Here is an 11,218-nt window from a genome sequence, read left to right on the forward strand (position 1 = left end):
AAGGGTGTAGGTTGTAGTAGTCATTCGAAGCTAAAGAGGCTTGCACAGGATAAAGTAGCATGGAGAGTGCATCAAACCAGTCTTCGGACTGAAGAACACAATAAAAACAACAATATGTGCATACCATTTTGTTTTACGTATTAGTCACTTTATACAGAAGTTACAAACAGCTAAGGCACTTTCTGATTTTATTTGACGTAAAAATAGTTTGCTTTCTATTTACAAGGTTCGTAGTATTGTTCTACTTTTGTTCTTGTTCTGGTTTTACGCCTGTTGTTTCCTTTAGCACAGCTGTGAGAATATGAAGACTCCAGAATGAGATTTTCACTCTGCAGCGGAGTGTGCGCTGATATGAAACTTCCTGGCAGATTAAAACTGTGACCCCGGCCGAGACTCGAACTCGGGACCTTTGCCTTTCGCGGGCAAGCGCTCTACCATCTGAGCTACCGAAGCACGACTCACGGCCGGTCTCACAGCTTCACTTCTGCCAGTATCTCGTCTCCTACCTTCCAAACTTTACAGAAGCTCTCCTGCGAACCTTGCAGAACTAGCACTCCTGAAAGAAAGGATATTGCGGAGACATGGCTTAGCCACAGCCTGGGGGATGTTTCCAGAATGAGATTTTCACTCTGCAGCGGAGTGTGCGCTGATATGAAACTTCCTGGCAGATTAAAATTGTGTGCTCGACCGAGACTCGAACTCGGGACCTTTGCCTTTCGCGGGCAAGCGCTCTAGCATCTGAGCTACCGAAGCACGACTAACGGCCGGTCTCACATCTTCACTTCTGCCAGTATCTCGTCTCCTACCTTCCAAACTTTACAGAAGCTCTCCTGCGAACCTTGCAGAACTAGCACTCCTGAAAGAAAGGATATTGCGGAGACATGGCTTAGCCACAGCCTGGGGGATGTTTCCAGAATGAGATTTTCACTCTGCAGCGGAGTGTGCGCTGATATGAAACTTCCTGGCAGATTAAAACTGTGCGCCCGACCGAGACTTGAACTCGGGACCTTTGCCTTTCGCGGGCAAGCGCTCTACCATCTGAGCTACCGAAGCACGACTCACGCCCGGTCTCACAGTTTTAATCTGCCAGGAAGTAAACTTCATATTGCGTTTTGAATGTTGTTGCCAGCTGTTATATGTGTCTTGTCGTTTATCACCTATCTGTTCTCTGTAATAACTTTAATGCATTATTTTCTCAGCACTGAGCGTAGATATTTACGATGATTATTTATCCTGACGATTTTCATGTCTTGTTCAATGTTGGTGGGAAGATGGTTATGATGCTTTAAGTACAGTGCGAATGTGGAATGATTTGTAACATGTCTTAAAATTCTTACGTGCCATTCCTATATACACTGTACCACAACCTCGACATTCATGTTTATATATTCCGACTCACTGAAGTTTGTCGCTCTTGATTGCTTCAGTTTGTTTGTTTGTTGACACAGTGGCATGTGATACATGGACGCCCTGTGTCTTTAGCGTGCTTGCCTCTCTTTGTGTTAGTTTATGTGTGTAATTCATAGTATATCATGTCCTTTATTTCTGTCTGGCGTTGTCATAGTGTATATACGTCGTGTGTATTTGTAAATTAAGGATTTGTGAGTTTTCCTGGATTCTGCGTAAGTTGTTCTACACAACCTGTTCCGTAGTGCAGCTAGCTCCTGGTTGAGGCGGTGGATGGGTGTGGAACGTATTATTGCGACTGCGGTGGTTGGTTTGCTGATATGTTCAATGAATATTTCCAATGTTTCTTTGTTAGTTTTATGTCAAAACAATTATTTGGTCCTCCTCGAACATTATGTTATATGCGCTTTCTTAATTTCTGAGAGGATTTCATCTATTTTTTTTTCTTTTGGGTTATCTGTCACCAAGTAAATTCATGCACATATCTGTTCCAATACATTTATGACTTTAAATCTTTTGTCTGTAGCAATCTTTTCAGATACATTGTATTCTAAATAACTGGTAAAAATATTACCTAAAGTTCCTAAAGCTGGAGATCTGATAAGCAGTCCAAGGTGGAGCATGTTTCGACTGATGGCTGCAATATGTGTGTTAATAAAAGGAAAACCATAGTAATTGTTTTTCATCAGGTGGAAATGCTAGATTGTTAAAACAGCTAAAGAAGGATGATTCAAGAAAGATATAAACATTAGGGTTTCATAACGCAAAAGCACTCTCAGTCAAAAGAAACAGCCGCTTACATCCAAAAATCTAAACACTAAGATAACAAAAACATCTACGAAAGACTACGTCTTGAGTACAAATCTGTATGGTAGTGAATCGTGGACATTTTATTCGACAGAATTTGAAATGATTTGTTATAAGAGATTTGAAGCTCAGACTGATTGCTCGAATAGCCCATGAAGACGTCCTGTAACGAGTCAACGTGAAAAAGATGCCTAATGGGGAACGCAATGAATCAAGTACGGAAGGAAAAAATCGCCATGCACACCAACAGGGTTCCCCATGTGGAAGGGTCAGTATTCAGAGGTATGACAGAAACATCATTCGAAGCAGAAAAATCTAGTAAGAATGGTGTGTAATATGAATAGCTTAGATCTATGAGCTTTTCTTCATCTTCGGTACTGTGAAACAAATCTCTTGTACTCCTGTATCTTTGCTTTCCATATTTTGAGGGAAGGTAGTACGGAATCAAAGCAAGAAAAAAGTGTCCAGTGAACGTGGACTGTGAAATATATACCTTAAGAGCTATGAGCATTCGGTCATCTTCGCTACTGTAAAACACATCCCTGCTACTGAAAAAGTCCTCATAGTTCTTAAGATATGCATTTTAGAGCCATTGTTTGCTAGTCAAATACTATCTCCTCCCGAAATATAGAAAGCAAGGAGTTGGAAGTAGAAGAGACACTCCATAGATATGAGCACAGATGGTAGATCATTGGTGACGTTGTAAGAGGTCCGAGCAGATGTAATTTCAATGTATTGCTCATGCGCTGCCTGCAATAGGCAAGGTATAAGAGAATCTCTGACCAGAGAGCAGTGTTGACTGCAGTAGGAACTGTGTAGCTGTAGCAGTATGTTGTTGCTAGTCTGGAGTCTGCTCTGGTCTGGTATGGTGTATCGTGTTGGCTGGCCCGGTCGCGGTGCAGCGATGTCGAAGCCTGAGTATTATTGTATAAGGTAAAAAAGCAGCGGGCGCATATGTAGTAATGTTATCTCAAGTCGCATGTAAATGTTTTAAAACTCTCGTAATAATAATTTTCCTTATAAAAAGTAACTTTTAACGACCATTCATTTCAATTTAAAGGATTCTCATTTATAACCTCCCTACAGAAATTCATTCACATTTAACCTCCACACAAAATTCCTTCTGATTTAATCTAAGCTCAAAATTCATTCAAATTTAGCGTAACCTCACAACAGAAAAATTCCTAAACCTCTCAACAGTAAAAATTATAATTATGTCGTTCACATTCAGTGTAACGTCCCAATAAAAAAATAAATTCAGTAACCTGTTAATAAAACAATGTAACTAACCTCTCAATTAAATTGTCGCTCACTTATGACTTTTCAATAATTCACTGTGAATTTAACCTGGTAAATTTTGGACGACAGCAGTGCTGCGTCATGGCCCTGAAAGATCATTCTGAATAAAAAAAGGAAAAATTCTTACCTCAATAAAGTCGCCGGATATATCTGCTCATACAACAAATTTTTCCGGCACAGCTCTGTGCAATGCTGGCCGATATATCTCTCATTTATGAAAGGAAGCAACTGATTTTTCTATTGCAATAATCGGGATGATCATGGATGGAAGAAATTAGTAAATCCTTTAAATTGAAATGAATGGTCGTTAAAAGTTACTTTTTATAAGGAAAATTATTATTACGAGAGTTTTAAAACATTGGCATGCGACTTGAGATAACATTACTATATATGCGCGAGGCTGCTTTTTTACCTTATACAATAATACTCAGGCTCCGACATCGCTGCACCGCGACCGGGCCAGCCAACACGATACACCATACCAGACCAGAGCAGACTCCAGACTAGCAACAACTTACTGCCTCAGCTACACAGTTCCTACTGCAGTCAACACTGCTCTCTGGTCAGAGATTCTCTTATACCTTGCCTATTGCAGGCAGCACATGAGCAATACATTGAAATTACATCTGCTCGGACCTCTTACAACGTTGTAAGCAGCACTCATTTTGATTTGGAGAGTATAGCTGAAAAGTTACAGTGCTGGAGTGTTGCATCACACCAACATCAGAGCTGACGACCGATACATTAACAATACAGAAAAGTTTGCTCATTGCATCTTCCTAAAAGATCGTTTACAACTTCTAACTTGCTGTAGTCATTTCTTAAACCAGTGAAAATGTTAAGCTCATTATCTAGCCAGACAGTGAAATATTTTTGTGAGATCTTTGCTTGCCCCTGCAATAGACTACACGTTCTCTGTTGCCTTTCGAGAAGTATTACACGCAGATTGCTAGTATATGAAATCTGAAAAGGAAGGAATATTCCAGAATGAAATGCTCACCAGCAACGGAGTGTGCGCTGATATGAGACCTGCCAGGAAGATTAAAACTATGCCGGACCGAGACTAGAACATAAGACCTTTGCCCTTGGCGGGCAACAGCTCTACCAATTTAGCTACCCGAACACAACTCGCGACCCTTCGTCACAGCTTAATTTCTGCTAGTACTTCATCTTCTACCTTCCGAATTTCACAGAAGTTTTCCTGCCACACTTGTAGTCTAGCACTCCTGGAAGGAAACACATTACGAAGACATGGCCAAGCCACTGCCTGGAGGATTCTTTCAGAATGAAGTTTATACTCTGCAGCACAGAGCTTACTGATATGAAATTGCAGTTTCATGAAAGAATATTAGTTTAACATCTCGTTGACAAACGATAAATACTTTTAAACAAATCAAATTTTGGTGTACGGTTCACAGAGTCCCCCTTAATTGGTCATACGTACATTTTCTGTACACACAGGAAACAGCTTTTGGGGTAGTGGACTACGTGTGGCGTACGCTGGGGTGTTTTTAGGCTAGGGAATTCCCCCTCCTTTGGTATCAGAGGCGAACTGCCTGCAAAAATCGAAATTACATCAACCACAATGGTGTTTGTCCTCCCAGATCGGTCACACCAAAGTTTAATGTTAGTAAGCTGCAGGAGCATCCAAAGAAAGGTGTCGGAATTAGTATCGCTTATTGAAGGTTATAAAGCTCAGATAGTAATAGGAACAGAAAGCTCGTTGAAACCGGATGTGAATAGGAACAAAATCTATGTTCAGACCGGAATATTTATCGTAAGGATAAGTTGGTCGCCAATAGTAGTGGCGCATTTATTGCAGTAAAGAATTCGATAATATCTAGGGAGGTTATCACGGATTCCGAACGTGAATTAATCTCGATGAAGTTAAGCATCAAATGTCTGTGAAGAAAGGTATTCGGATGCTTGTATAGACATCCTGGGTCAGAAGCCATAGTGGTACAGCGCTTCAAAGAGTTTGTAGAATATTTTTAGTAGTTGTAACAGGGGCCGCTTCCCAGACTGGGTGCGTCAAGTTGCTAAAAATGGTGCCAGAGACAGGGATTTGTGTTACATTATTCCGAATGTCTTGTCCGAAAATTACTTCGAGCAGATAATCAGAAAGCCAACTCGAGAAGGCAATGTGTCAGACCTCCAACAAACATGAACTTATCGAATCAGTTAACTTAGAGGAAGGTTCGAGTGATCATAAGGTCTGTGGCGCTGCAGTCATGGACTGTGCGGCTGGTCCCGGCAGAGGGTCGAATCCTCTCTCGGGCATGGGTGTGTGTGTTTGTCCTCAGGACAATTTAGGTTAAGTAGTGTGTAAGATTAGGGACTGATGACCTTAGCAGTTAAGTCCCATAAGATTTCACACGCATTTGAACATTTTTTTATCATAAGGGTGTGATAGCAACTATGACTACGGGCACAGTAAGAAATGTTAAGAAAGGTAGGAAAATATTTTTGCTTAGCTACTGTGACAGGGTACACGTTGTAGGGTATCTGAGACGTAAGCATCAAACATTCCGTGCTGAGGACGAAGATGTTGAGCACAAACGGAAAAAAAATTCAAAAGCATCGTTCAGTATGCGTTGGACAAGTGTTTTTCGAGCAAAATCTCAAGCAACGGGATACGCCCAGTGGTTTAATAGCCGTGTTAGAAAATTGCTGCGTAAACAAAGATAATTCATCACAGACTCAAGAGAAGTCAAAACCTAGCTGACAAACAAAGCCGACAGAAGCGAAAATGAGCTTTAAAGAGACCAATGAGAGAAGCGTTCAATGGCTCTGAAAGTAAAATTTTGTCAACCAATCTGAGTAAACACACTAACAGTTTTTTTATCTTAACGTAAAATCAATATGCGTTTTAAATCTTCCATTTATTCACTCTGTGACCATAGTGACACCGAAGCGGAAGCAGAGAGAAGGCCGAAATAGTGAAATCGCTCTTCTGAAATCGTTTCACCGCGGAAGATCGTAACACGGTTCCTCCTTATAGTCATCGTTGCTACGTCGAAATAGCAGGTATTTGATTGAAATAACCGATCGCGGAATGGAAAAGCAACTATAGTCGCTTAGTATTGGAATGGCATCCGGAACAAATGAAATACCTACAAAATTCCAGAAAGATTATGCGGAAGAACTTGCTCCCTTTTCAGCTGCAGTTTATCATGCATCGCTGGAGCAACGAAAGGTACATAGCGACTAGAAAAAAGAGCAGGTAGTTCCCGTATTGAAGAAGGGTCGTAGGACAAATGCAAATAATTATAGGCCTAAATCGCTGACGTGAATCTGTCGTAGGATTACGGAACATCTTTTATGCTCAAGGCTTAAGACGTTCTAGGAGAACGAAAATCTGCTCTACAAACATCGACATGAATTTTGCAAACAAAGATCTTACGAGACTCAGCTCGCACTGTTTCTTCATGAGATCCATAGCGCTGTAGATGTGATGTTCCTTTAATTCAGGAAGGCGTTTGACGCCGTCTCGCTCAGCCGTTTAGTGAAGATAATACATGATTATCGATTATCGAAGGAAATTTGTGACTAGACTCAGGACTTTCCTGCAGATGGAGCCCCTATACACGCCGATCTTAACGGGACGTAACTGACAGATGTGAAGTGATTTCCGGAGTACTCCGAGGAAATGTAATAGAACCGTTATAGTTTGCAGCATATACGAAGTGCATTCAAGTTCTAAGGCCTCCGATTTTTTTTCTAATTAACTACTCACCCGAAATCGATGAAACTGGCGTTACTTCTCGACGTAATCGCCCTGCAGACGTACACATTTTTCACAACGCTGACGCCATGATTCCATGGCAGCGGCGAAGGCTTCTTTAGGAGTCTGTTTTGACCACTGGAAAATCGCTGGGGCAATAGCAGCACGGCTGGTGAATGTGCGGCCACGGAGAGTGTCTTTCATTGTTGGAAAAAGCTAAAAGTCACTAGGAGCCAGGTCAGGTGAGTAGGGAGCATGAGGAATCACTTCAAAGTTGTTATCACGAAGAAACTGTTGCGTAACGTTAGCTCGATGTGCGGGTGCGTTGTCTTGGTGAAACAGCACACTCGCAGTCCTTCCCGGACGTTTTTGTTGCAGTGCAGGAAGGAATTTGTTCTTCAAAACATTTTCGTAGGATGCACCTGTTACCGTAGTGCCCTTTGGAACGCAATGGGTAAGGATTACGCCCTCGCTGTCCCAGAACATGGACACCATCATTTTTTCAGCACTGGCGGTTACCCGAAATTTTTTTGGTGGCGGTGAATCTGTGTGCTTCCATTGAGCTGACTGGCGCTTTGTTTCTGGATTGAAAAATGGCATCCACGTCTCATCCATTGTCACAACCGACGAAAAGAAAGTCCCATTCATGCTGTCGTTGAGCGTCAACATTGCTTGCCAACATGCCACACGGGCAGCCGTGTGGTCGTCTGTCAGCATTCGTGACACCCACCTGGATGACACTTTTCGCATTTTCAGGTCGTCATGCAGGATTGTGTGCACAGAACCCACAGAAATGCCAACTCTGGAGGCGATCTGTTCAACAGTCATACGGCGATCCCCTAAAACAATTCTCTCCACTTTCTCGATCATGCCGTCAGACCGGCTTGTGCGAGCCCGAGGTTGTTTCGGTTTGTTGTCACACGATGTTCTGCCTTCATTCAACTGTCGCACCCACGAACGCACTTTCGACACATCCATAACTCCATCACCACATGTCTCCTTCAACTGTCGATGAATTTCAATTGGTTTCACACCACGCAAATTCAGAAAACGAATGATTGCACGCTGTTCAAGTAAGGAAAACGTCGCCATTTTAAGTATTTAAAACAGTTCTCATTCTCGCCGCTGGCGGTAAAATTCCATCTGCCGTACGGTGCTGCCATCTCTGGGACGTATTGACAATGAACGTGGCCTCATTTTAAAACAATGCGCATGTTTCTATCTCTTTCCAGTCCGGAGAAAAAAAATCGGAGGCCTTAGAACTTGAATGCACCTCGTATAGATGACATAGTAGAAAGCTTCGTATGCTGTATGAGACTGTTTGCTGAGGATACATTTGTCTATGAGAAAGTATCAACGCCAGAAACACTACAGATTTGCAGAATGAACTGCAGAAGTCTGACGAATAGTGCAGATCTGATAGTTGACGTTGAACGCCAATAAATTTAAGACATTGCGCACATATAGGAAAAGAAATCCACTACTGTGCAACAACACTACTGATGACAAGTTGCTGGAAACAGTATCTACCTCCAAATATCAAGGAATAACTATTCAGAGCGACCGTAAGTGGAATGGCCATATTAAACAGATAGCAGAAAAAGCAGATGCCAGACGGAGACTCAGAGGAAGAATCTTAAGGAAATGTAACTCATCCAGGAAGGAAGTGGCTTAAAAGGTGCTTGTTCGACCGACTCTTGAGTACTGTACAGTAGTATGAGACACTTGCCAGGTAGGACTGATAAGAGACATCGAGAAGATCCAACGAAGAACGGTCCGTTTCGTCACGGGTTTATTTAACCGGCACGAGAGCGTGTAACACCATAGCTCTTATGCTGTATGGCTTTATTTTGCTTTTGTTTCATTTAATATTACATCGTTAAGCTCCTGTAGATATTTTTGATTGAATAGATAACACAAAATTGTATACTCTTTTCTTTGTTAAAACTTTGATGTCGTGGTTTGTTTCGAGAAAGTTAATGTGGCAAGAGAGTGAGTTAAAGTTAATGATGCCTGCTGAAAATAATTTTCCTAGTAAAACTGCTTATTAATGTGTTGTTGCCAACTTCAAATTAAAAGTTCTTAAGACTGAGGCTTATAAAGTTTTGCTTAGTAAATGATCACGTTACTGCCTGTTGTAAATCGCAGAAGGTGAGCCAGTATCTTACATGTATGTTAATTTTGTCTCTCAATGTAGTAAAAGTGGAAAACTGCAGTTGTGAAACGTTATATACCCATGTTTGCTAAGTGTATGTCTCTCTTGTGTATTAGAAGTGCATATTAATAGTATAAAAGGATCCACAGTTTGTCTATTGTGTTAATGGTCAGTAACAAGTAACAGAAAGATCAATAATTATGAAAACCATAATTTCTTTATTCAAATGATAGTGAGAAGCAACCTGTTGGTGGATTCCAATTAACTTCCATTTCAAATAGTAAAGTATTTAACTGAGAGAGACTTAACCTATGTCCAATTTATGATCCTGGAGGGAATGTTAATAGTAATGTTATAAAGACCATTCAGTTTGTGTAAGCCCTGCAAGTAATAGTGTGTTTCGGTATCTATTATATTTTTGCAAATACAGTAGTTTGTGCTGCTCCAGTTGTTAGCTTCAATCTTAAAACATATGTAGGTGTCAGAGTTCATTGCACTCGCGTGTGGCCAAGTCTAGGTTGTGTTTGTCCGTTATAGTTACTTATACCTACTTTCTTAAACGAGAATGTTAATGATTCTCTTGCCTAGTTAGGCTGGCGACCGTTTTCTTTATCAGTTAAACAGTGCAGATAGGCAAAATTTTGTTCGTACTGTTCAAATATGCACTTTCATTTCCGATAAGCCATTTCCGTTAGGTACAAAACGGTCAGCCTATCAAAATTCCTATCAGAGGGTAACACTGTTCTGTTGCTTTATACCATAACTGCTTTAATAAAATAGTTTTATTTCACAACCTGCTTCCAGCTTTAAGGTTATGGTACAGCATTAGCAGACAAGAGTGTTATAAGCGTTGCAGAGATGCTCAACAAACTCCAGTGGCAGAAGCTACGAGAGAGGGGTTGTGCATCACGGAGAGGTTTACTATTGAAATTTCGAGTGAACACTTTCGGGAAAGAGTCAGACAAGATATTACTTCCTCACGAAACGACCACGACGAGAAAAATCCAGGAATTAGAGCTAATACAGAGGCTTATCAACAACCATTCTTCCCAAGCGCCAATCGCGAGTGGAACAGGGTAGGGGGCATCAACCAGTGGTACCAGAAGAACCCTCCAATAGACACCGTAAGACGTTTTTCGGGATTGATGCCGATGTAGATGTAGATTAGCAGACGTAATATGAAGTGAACTTTTAGTCTACAGTTCACAGATCAGCAGGCCTAATAAGAAGCAATTCTACAGACTTGGCAGCAGCGCTTTGCTTGGAAATTCAGCAACTCCTCAGGCTGTCAAAAAATCACCTTGACATTGACAGTGGAAGTGGTTTATACATGCACTCTTGTTGGTTTCACGTGTCACCGTGTTATCATTTTGGTCTTGTTGAAGCAATTAGCTATTTGTGTCACCCGACTCTTTGAAGTAATGGAAGATGCGACTGTCAAGCTTTTTCTCATCTAACGAGGCTGATTCGCACGATTGTCCGATAGTTTCTTGTGGATATGGAAGGTCCGAGGAGGAATTAATGGCGAGCTGAAGCTCTGAGATTGTCCGTGAGGCGTGACCACGAGGGGAAGCGGTCCTGGTACGAGTTCCCACCCAGCACAATTGACGCAGACTTTCAGCATTATTTTTGCTACTGCCTCACAGATATAACGCTCTCAGTGACAATGCTAAACTACTTTTATCACTTTCACTAGAATTAGCTGTATCGACAATCAAGTACTCCTGCAGAAATGTTAGAGAAAGGTGTCTAAGTCATTGCAACCTTATCAGATCCTAATGAGACTTAAGAATCCATTACCAGATACTTAGTGTTGTGTCGAGGTT

The 11,218-nt window shown here is 41.4% G+C and overlaps 1 non-coding gene across 1 annotated transcript; it reads right to left on the reverse strand.

Moving 5' to 3' along the window:
- Positions 1-378: 378 nt before the first annotated feature.
- On the reverse strand, positions 379-453 carry Trnas-cga (transfer RNA serine (anticodon CGA)). The gene has a single exon. It is a non-coding gene; the product is annotated as a tRNA-Ser (tRNA).
- Positions 454-11,218: the final 10,765 nt, after the last annotated feature.

This window comes from Schistocerca cancellata, chromosome 1 (assembly GCF_023864275.1).
Source record: "Schistocerca cancellata isolate TAMUIC-IGC-003103 chromosome 1, iqSchCanc2.1, whole genome shotgun sequence".
NCBI lineage: Eukaryota > Metazoa > Arthropoda > Insecta > Orthoptera > Acrididae > Schistocerca > Schistocerca cancellata.